We start from the raw sequence: 10,238 nt of genomic DNA, 5'->3' as shown, positions 1-10,238 counted from the left end.
TCTGAACCAAAAATCCAAAGTAACAATGATAACACTAAACATACTATAATACTACTAAACAATTAGCTAAGTAAAGTTCTTGGACTCTACACGGGTTGGCTTGTGTTTCTTGGTCATTCCCTGATTTCTTGGAAAACCAAGAAGCAACCTACTGTGGCACGTTCTTCGGCAGAGGCTGAATATCGCTCTATGGCTTCTCTTACTTGTGAATTGAAATGGTTGAAGGGTCTTCTCCTTAGCTTGGGGATTCAACATACTGATGCTATTGGGCTATATTGTGATAGTCAGCCGGCTTTACATATTGCTCGGAATCCAGTCTTCCATGAACGAACAAAGCACATTGAAGCAGACTGTCACTTTGTTCATGATGTTATCCAAGACGGCACTATTCTTCCTTCTTATGTTCCTACAACTGTTCAATTTGCGGACATCTTTACCAAGCCTTTGGGGACCCGTCAATTTCAGTTTTTGCTTTCCAAGTTGGGCATTTATGATCCTCATGCTCCAACTTGAGGGGGGTATTGAGATATTATTAAGATATTCTCTTAATGTTTTGTATATATGGATAACCGTGAGTTTAGGAATTGGATTAGAATTACAGCTTTAGTTTCCTTTTTTCTAGTTTCCTGTTTTCTATTTTTTTGTATATATATACGACTAAAATATATCAATAAGATCAAGTCATTTACGATTTCTTCAAATACTTTTTATTTCTTAAATCAATTGCTCATTATACTATATGCAATCTCATAAATTATATTTCACTTGAACAAGAAACAAAATAACAAAAATTTATTGAGAAGAATATAAATGTGAACATAGTTATTCAATAAGAGTTTGCATAGCAATACATTACACAATACGCATGTGATGAAAATAGTAAAATACAATATTCCCACATCAAACGAAATAGGCACAACTAATGTTATCATATATAATTTGTTGACATATTATAAAATTTTACAATATCTCGACCAATAATTATATATATAAATATGAATATTAGAGGCGATATAGAATCGTCTCTAAAACTATTATTTCTTGTAATGTCTCTTGTTAAGGATGTCCACCCGAACCTTCTGCTGGGGGTGGAGGAGCTTGTTTTGGGGCACAGTCCTGTTCACCTGGTATTCGACCACCTGGTATTCGACCATGATTTCTTCTATAAAAATGAGAAAAAGAATATATAATTAGATTCTCTATATTTATATACATGATATAAAAAAATTGTATATACATAATTAGGGATAATTGATAGCATTAATACCTAATCTTACGACAAATAATGATTTTGTTATCAATTGTTAACTCTATAGAAAAATATGAGTAGTATTATTTATACGGCTGATAAACAATATTTCAACTACAAATATTAGGAGAAATAATATAATGAACTCAAATTGTGTATTGAATTTAGAAAAATATATATACCTACAGGGGCGGTCGGGGGCGGCAAAGGAGAGATGTTGAGATGACAGAATAAGAATAACAAATAAGAAGCGTAAGACCATCCATAGTAGCTGCCTCATATCTTGATATTATTATGATATTTTGCAAATTGCTTATATTATTGCCTTGTTTATCAATATATATATATAGAGTGATTGAGACGAGAAATGATGAAAACGACGTCGTCTGTCAATGCAGGAAATTCAGAGGAAATTAATGAAGCCATGGATTAAAAAGAAGCCGTGGATCAACATTCAAGTCTGAAGACATGGATTACACATGTCTCGTGGAATCTTTCTTAAATTATCATCAAGTGTATGTGCTCACTTTTCTTTTTTTTTTTTACAAAAATCTTAAATAATAATCATATTAAATTCACATATACTACGCCTCTTCACACACACGTATATATATAGTCCAAATTGTAGTACAATAATATTAATGAGTGGTATTTTGAACTAGCTAGTGTATTTTGAATTAATGTTCCTTCATTTGTGGTGGTTGTAGTAATTGCATAATGATCTTGAAATTCTTCATGAAAAAGACAATCTTGAAAAATAGAAAATGTTTTCACATTCATATTCAAAATTCGAAGTTGGTGGTGCTCGGACCCACAATGGAATATGAGTAAAATTCTCATGTGATAAACTTAGGTTAGATGAAGACTTTGTGACAATTATGGTGGTTATTTCTATTTGTTCTTTTGAATTGTTATTTGAATATGAATGTGAAGACATTTTCTTTTCAGACACTTTAATGAGAGATGTAAATAATGTATTATATTTGACAACAAAAAAAATCAATATAAGGCATATTTGACAAAATTTTAGTATTATGCTCCAATGCACAATAGTAAAAGTTAATGCCAAAAATCAATATTTCATTATGCTTATGTGATATTTATTGAAAATATATAAAAAGTAATAATTTTTCTTTATATTTTATTGTTGATAATTAGAGATAATAATAAAATAATTAATAAGATAAAAAGTCTAGCATTTAAGGGTGATTATTAAAAATAATACTAAAATAATAAAAATGGCATAAAAGTAAATAAAAAAGTGTAACATTTATGATAATGCAAAATATGCATCATGCTATATTGTGTACCAAATTTAGCACAATTTTTAGAATGTGCCAAATTTGACACCATTAAAGCAATTTTTTTGTAAAGAGAGCTATATTTTAACATTGGAGATGCTCTAATAAGGTGCCTAACAACAACACTCTCTAGAAAAAATGTTAGTTTTAGTCATAATAAATTTTGTGACTACAAGTAAAAAAATTGTGACTAAAAAAAAATCATCTTACCTGTATCATCACTACAAAGTCTGTGGCTAAAAGTATTAGTCACAAAAATTACAATTTGTTGTCACTAAATATATTTTTAGTCATAACAATCTTTATCACTAAAAATAATAAGTTGGGACTAAAACTACATTACTAAAAATCATCATTACAAAGTCTGTGGCTAAAAGTATTAGTTACAAAAATCACAATTTGTTGTCACTAAATATATTTTTAGTCACAACAATCTTTATCACTAAAATAATAGGTTGTGACTAAAACTACATTAGCGACAACTTGTAATTAAGTATGACTTTTTAGTCACAAATAATTTTTTGTTCTGACCAAAAGTGGTATTTAGTCACACAAAATATAAGTTGTAACTAAAAAGTTGTCACTCCACTCGTATCTTTATTTGTAGTGTCATATAGAGAAATGCTAAAGAGCACCAGTAGTGTCCAACACTATATGAAGTTGGCATACCGTTATTGATACAATCAAATATCAGAACTCACACAATTTAATTTAATAATAAATATGAGATATTATTAAGTTGTTTTAATAATTTTTTTCAAAACAAAATTCTAATTTTTTTATGTATAATTTAGACATTATATTAAAAAAAATATATATACCTTTAAATATTTTTACATGTCATCCTATAGAAAAAAAAAAAAGAACACACTTATTTGATATTATGTGTTTCATTGAAATACAACTTTAATATCTTTAATATGAAAATTTTCTTTTATATATTTTTTATTTGTAAAGTCAGTAAAAAATAATATACCTTTGCCATGATTTTGTAATTTAACTTCAGTGTCTTTTAAAAAACTTTCCTATGCTTATTCATATAATGTTTTTTTTTTGACAATATTGAGTCTTGACTACAATCTACAAATTAATGTTCAATTTTTTTCAAACTAATTTTTGGTTGATAGTTGATTAGGAACGGTTTTGATAGGGAAATTTGAGTTTTAATGCAATAAGTGACACTCCGTTTGAAAAATACCCTATCCCTATAAGCCTCTCGTTTTCGTGCTACTAATGCCGTTACTACCCAAAATACCCCTGGCATAATTTTCTCAAACTCTCCATATTCTCTCCCAAAATACCCGAACCAAGCATACTTTGAAATCGATAGGTCTCGATTGAATCCGTAGAACCCAACCTTCATTGTCTTCCACGACCACGACCACGAACAAGGGCTCCCAAAGGGTGACGATTGGAGAAGGGGAAGGAGAAAACGTCGAGCAAGTCGACCAAATTTTTAGGAAACAACCTCAAAGAAAGCGAAGGCGAGGGATTTCATTTTTAATCTGCAATATGTGTATGTGCCTGTTTTTTTTGTTGATTTTTGTTCATAGGATAGATCGGGGCTGGCAATGAAGAAATCTGGGTTTTTTTTTATATTTTCATGAAACTCGATAGAAATCGATAGGAATCGATAGGACTCGATAGTACAGGATGAGGAATGGATTAGATTGTGTCTCGATAAGCCTCGATAGGAATCGATGGGACTCGATGATACAAGGCTTTGGAAATTTTAGAACCTACCTCGATATGAATCGATAAGACTCGATAAGACTCGATGAGACACGGCTTTGGGATTTTTTAGGACCCACCTCGATAGGAATCGATAGGCTTCGATAGGACTCGATGATACAAGGCTTTGGGAATTTTAGAACATACCTTGATATGAATCGATAGGACTCGATGATACACGACTTTGGGATTTTTAGGACCCACCTCGATAGGAATCGATAGGACTCAATATGACTAGACTTTGGTTTTTTTGCCTTACCTCGATAGGACTCGATAAGACTCGATGATACACGGCTTTGGGATTTTTAGGACGCACCTCGATAGGAATCGATAGGCCTCGATAGGACTCGATATGACTAGACTTTGGTTTTTTTGCCTTACCTCGATAGGCCTCGATAAGACTCGATAGTAACTCGATGATATTATCCTTTGTGATTTTGGAACCCACCTCGATTGGCATCGATAAGACTTGATAGAACTCGATTGTTTCTGCCTCGATAGTAACTGCCTTACCAGATTGTTTTACATTTTTAACATTTTTTTTTTACATTTTTTTTGTTTTTTTTTTCCAGTTGCCTGAACTTATTGTGCCGTTGGAGAAACACTTTCCTGACTGTGCCACTTATAAGAGTAGTGCCTACTTGGATACCCTTATAGAGCAGTTTAAGAGGCATGGTCTTATTGAAAGGGCACAGGCATGCCCGTTGGGACAGTTCTTTAAGGCAAAACCGTTTAGTTTTTCTGGGGTTTTGCTGCATAAGGTAGAAAGTAAGAAGCCTGAAGAGGGTCAGTTCTACCTGGGCAACACTCTATGTAGATTTGGTATTGCAGAGTTTGCCCTAGTTACCGGGCTAAATCTTGGGAAATCACCGTCCCCAGATGAATTGAAAGAGCATCTTTCAAGTGATCGGATCATCCATGAATATTTTAATGGTGATTCGAAGGTTAGTTTTGGTCAATTGGAAGATGCATTGAAGGCCTCCACAAACCCAGAAGATGCATTTAAGCTGGGTTTGTGCTATTTGATAGAGGGGGTACTGAATGCCCCAGAGAAGACAACAACGATATGGGAAGATTCCTTGAGGATGGTTGAGGATATTGATTACTTTTTCAAGTATCCTTGGGGGAAGTTGTCATTTAAGAAGGTTAGCAAAGGCCTTCAAAAGGACATGAAGAAGCAATTGAAACACTATGAGGAGGAGAAGAAAGAGGGGTCAAGCAAAAAACAGAAGGAGGCAAAGTATAGTTTCAATTGCTATGCACCTGTGCTTCTTTACTGGGCTTTTGAGGCCATGCCTTCTCTCGGGAGTAAGTTCGGTGAGAACAGTGGGAATCAAATTCCGAGGATGCTCAGCTGGGCTACGAAGACTGATATCACTATTTCGACAGCTCTGTTGGTTCCTATATTCGCCAATCGTCGAGTAAGTTCCATTTTATCTTGTTAAATGTCACAAATTAATTGATTAACGATTTATTTTATTAAAGTTTTTCTGACACATATTATTCAACCATGCAGTTAGTGGTATTTTCCATGCTGAAGCCACGTCCCGATGAGGTAGTCTACTACAATAGCCTCCCAGAAGTTGATTCCAAGTTATTCCCTGAGTTGGAGGCTGGGAATGCAGTGGATGAAGTAGTGGTACCTGAGAAGGAGGCAGAGAAGCTAGCAGAAGTTGCAAAGGAAGCCTCCATTTTTTATGAGGATGTCCCGGGGGTTGAGGAGGGCACTTCACAGGCCTGTGCAGCTTCATCTAGTCAGGTTGCCCAGCCTGATTATGAGCAATTGATGCAGAGGCTCAAGAGGATTGAGGAGGGCCAGGCAACCTGTAACGCCCTACTACCTTAGAGCCGTTACCAAGTGAGTTTTAAGACAAAACAGTGCGATGAACTCGCTAACCGAGGTTTTGAAACGAAAGTGTGACTAATTAAAAGTTAAGGCTGTAATCTTTGAAAATGCGTTGATTCAATAAAAACTTCTAGTATTAAACATTTGGGATCCCAAAATAAGGTTTGAAAACTATTTACATCTCGAAATAAGTTTACAGTTGATAAATCATAAAAATCATAGATTATTACAGCCATTTTCGTATAAACCCCCAACCAAAGCAGTCGGGCAGGCCAAACATGTACGCGTCGCTTCACGCTCTCCGTACTCATGGTTGGTTGACTCAGTCATTGCCCTTACCTGCAACACGGAGCACCCGTGAGCCGAAGCCCAGCAAGAAAACTCATGCAGAACATAACATAAGCAATTTATACAGTTGATCATAACAGATAATCCACATATAAACAAGTCAACCATTAGACTAAGCAAACACGGCCATGCCGCCCCCGAAGCCTTACCGAAGCCTGGGGTCTCGGTCTTCACCGTAGGGATACCACCAGTATCCCCTAGGTCCTACCCTGACCATAGCATCCCATGTGCTAGGTGTTACTTCCGGCCCCGCTGCCGTTCTCGGCCTTGCCGCCCTCGGCCATAGCCGTTCAATTCACTATAATCATATATAACATAAATCAAACAACATTCAAACAAATATCAATTTATTTAAATCTGCACCCTAACATGTAATGCAATATAGGGCCATGCCCGGCAATCATCTCATCATGCAACATGCAATATAGGTTCGTGCCCCGCAATCACACTATGGGCCCATGCCCTATCCTACGGGTGTTATAGTTTTCTTACCTGTATCCCGAGCTTCACAATGCACCAAAGTCACGAGCACGGTCCTCTAGCACGAGCCTCTCCAATAGCCTAGTCACAACACACATAAAATAGTTTTTAATACTAACCAACCCAAAACCACTTCCCGGGACCAATCCCGCACTCTTGGGACCTCTAAAACCTTAAAACAACACCCCGGAGACATCCCCCGAACCCCCGGAGCAAAGGCCTAAAATTGCCAAAAATGATATCTTGAAATTGGCCTTGTGCCGCGGCACAACTTTCTTGTGCCGCGGCACCCAGCAAGTCAGGGGCTCCTCGCCGCGGCACGCAAAAACTGTGCCACGGCACGCCTTCGCAGACCCAGAATTCTAGGTTTTCCTTCGCGTTTTCACTGAATTAAAACATTCCCAAATCATACCAAACCAATACCCAAACCCCAAAATCAATTTAAGACTTTAAATGGACCATCTAACAACCCATAAACACTAGAGTCAAGCTCAAACACACAATCAAATCCCCAAAATCCACATCTTTGATTTTCAATTTCAGAAAATATAAAACCCAAAACTCAAACTTAAACCATGCTTAAATTCCTCAAACCATAACAGAAACAAGCTTTAAATAACATAAAATCCTTACCTTGAATGAGGAATCCCACCCTAAGCTCCCTTGATTCATCTCCTAAGTCTCCAATTTCAGCTCCTCCACTCATCTTCTTCTTCTTCATGCCCTAGCTTTTCCTTCTCCTTTTTCTTCTCTTCAATTTATCAAAGCTTCAAATGACCAAGCCCCAAACCGTGTACCCCTTAATACCCAGCTGCCATATATCAAATTCCCAGCCAAATGACCATTTTACCCCTCCTTGCCTATCCTTTCCCAACTAAACCTCAAGGGCACTTAAGTCCTTTTACTTCTATTTCATTTCTACCATTTTCTATCTAGAACTTGTTACTCTCAGCAGTAGCTAATGGTTACCCAGGTTACTCAATCACCAATAACCATTACCCGCTAAATCTCAATCTTAACCATAAAATTCCCAAAGTACCCCTAGGCTCCTCCCGAGCCGGGTATAGAAATCCCGTTGTGACTCTTAAGTTAACTAGCTCTCTAGGACCATCTCGGCACGTGCATCACAATAATAACACCACACTCATGTGGTACAATTCACAGAATACAATTATCACATATATGCCCTCAGCGGGCTAAAATTACCAATCTACCCCTATCATGCAAACGGGGTCCACATGCATAATTGTTTCACCTAACATGCATACTAACCACGTAGTCATGCATCTCAATGTTCAATTAGTCATATAACATGCTTTAAATCATAACCATGCATTAAACTCATAAAATCACACATAAATTCCATTATGCCCTCCAGGCACACTAATCAAGGCCCTTGAGCCTTATTAGCGATTTTGGGTCGTTACACAACCTTACTACAGAATCAGACCATGATCATGGCTCAGTTGGCGCAGCTGCTTTCACTGGTCTCAGGTCGATCCACCGACGTAAAATCAGATACAGAGTCTGATATCTTGCCTGCAGACTACGAGCGCGGTGATCAACCCTCCACTCCACAAGCCCAGACATCTGTAGCTGCCAGTGATGCTGACAGTCCCAATGTACGAGTACTGCAGCCCAAGGAGGCAGCTGGCCTTGAAATTTTTAGGAAGAAACGCAGGCCCAAGCATTTTGATGACTTCACTGACCCAAAAAATAAGATCAGACTAGATAAACAGGGGCTAGTTGCTGAACCACTGAGGAAGTGTGACCCACAGCAGGAGAAGAGCTTCCATAAGTGGATCATCGGGAAGATCGACAATAAGAGAGACCGCAACGTGTATACTGGGACGCACGGTGTGGCATGGTTCTTACAGTTGCACACAGTCCAGACTTGGCTTTGGGATTCGGTATGTAAATTACATTCATGTTTTCAATTCAATCTTAAAATATATTGATGGTACTAACGAATTTTTATGTTTTTTTAGCATATTGATGCCTCTTTGCACATGCTACGCCGCCGAAGCCACTTTTACCATGCTGCATTTCGGCAGGATGCTGCGATCATGAACACCACCTTCCCCTAGGTGTGCCTAGGTCATTGGAATTATTTCAGAGAGACCGGCACTAAGTATACATGGGACGACGATGTGCTGAGAATGTTGAAGGGCGATGATAATCAATTCCTTGTATCATGGAAAAATGTGAGTGAAGTATATTTTTCCTTGCACGTTGAGAAAGCCGCACATTGGATCGCCATTGAAGTCTCCATTCCAACGTGGTGCATCAAAATTTATGATTCCAACCATAGCGTGCTTAGTCCCGCTCTGATGGAGGAAGCGATCAAGCCTTGGTGCTTATTGTTGCCTTCGTTGTTATGGTGTTCTGACATGTTTGACGACCATGAGGACCTCCAGGTATATCCTGAGCAGAATGCAAATCCTTTCTCATATTGTCATATTCCTCCAGAGGAGTGTCCTCAGGCTAAGACAAGGTATTCCCCTATTTAATCAGTGGATTTTGAAATCTGAAAATTAAAGTTATTTTTATCTTCTATTGACACAAAATCGATTATATGCAGTGGGGATTGTGGTATGTTTGCCATCAAACATATCGAGCATCTGGTTGCCAGGCTACCACTCGATACTGTTATCGATGAGAACATCCAGCATTTCAGGACCAAGTGGTGTGTGGACCTGTTCTATTAGAATTTGGCCCCGTGATGCTCTTTACATTTTTGTCTTACACATCTTGTATAGTATAGCATATAGTTAGTTTTGTATATTATTTTTTATCAAACAATATTTTTTGAAAAAGTTATTAAATAAAAAAATATTAAATTCACATAATGTTTCTGCCTCGACATCCAAACACACAAAGTATTAGAATAAGTATTCCATATGATAAATGCAGCAAAATCAATTAAATAATTACATAACACAATATTTTAAATCCTAGCCTTACATGACTTCCTATTGTGCCCACTACCACCACATCTGCTACACTTACGTGGCTTGACAATCTTTTCCCCGCGTGAAGCATAGCGATTTGTCTTTCGCCTACCCACTTTTTGTTTCCTGGGCCTTCCTACAGGGGTTTTCTCAGCGGGGACGCCGACAACCGTATCTCTAATGTGATCAGGGATTACCCATTCATCCTTGTTCCCAACATGGTAAATAGTATCTTTATAAGTGTCCTTCAATGCCTCGATTCTATATTAAAGGGAACACAATGAGTAAATGTTTATGCTTCTTTTTCTGGCTGCAGAAAAAGCATGTACACA

At 37.2% G+C, this 10,238-nt stretch overlaps 1 long non-coding RNA gene across 1 annotated transcript; it reads right to left on the bottom strand.

Moving 5' to 3' along the window:
- Positions 1-791: 791 nt before the first annotated feature.
- On the bottom strand, positions 792-1,672 carry LOC133784537 (uncharacterized). The gene is made up of 2 exons (XR_009871397.1): positions 1,432-1,672; positions 792-1,162 (listed from the first exon to the last, which is right to left on the bottom strand). It is a non-coding gene; the product is annotated as an uncharacterized LOC133784537 (long non-coding RNA).
- Between the last annotated feature and the right edge of the window lie 8,566 nt (positions 1,673-10,238).

Source organism: Humulus lupulus, chromosome 6 (assembly GCF_963169125.1).
Source record: "Humulus lupulus chromosome 6, drHumLupu1.1, whole genome shotgun sequence".
NCBI lineage: Eukaryota > Viridiplantae > Streptophyta > Magnoliopsida > Rosales > Cannabaceae > Humulus > Humulus lupulus.
The sequence above is the reverse complement of the archived record's forward strand: the minus strand, read 5'-3'. Positions and strand labels throughout refer to the sequence as shown.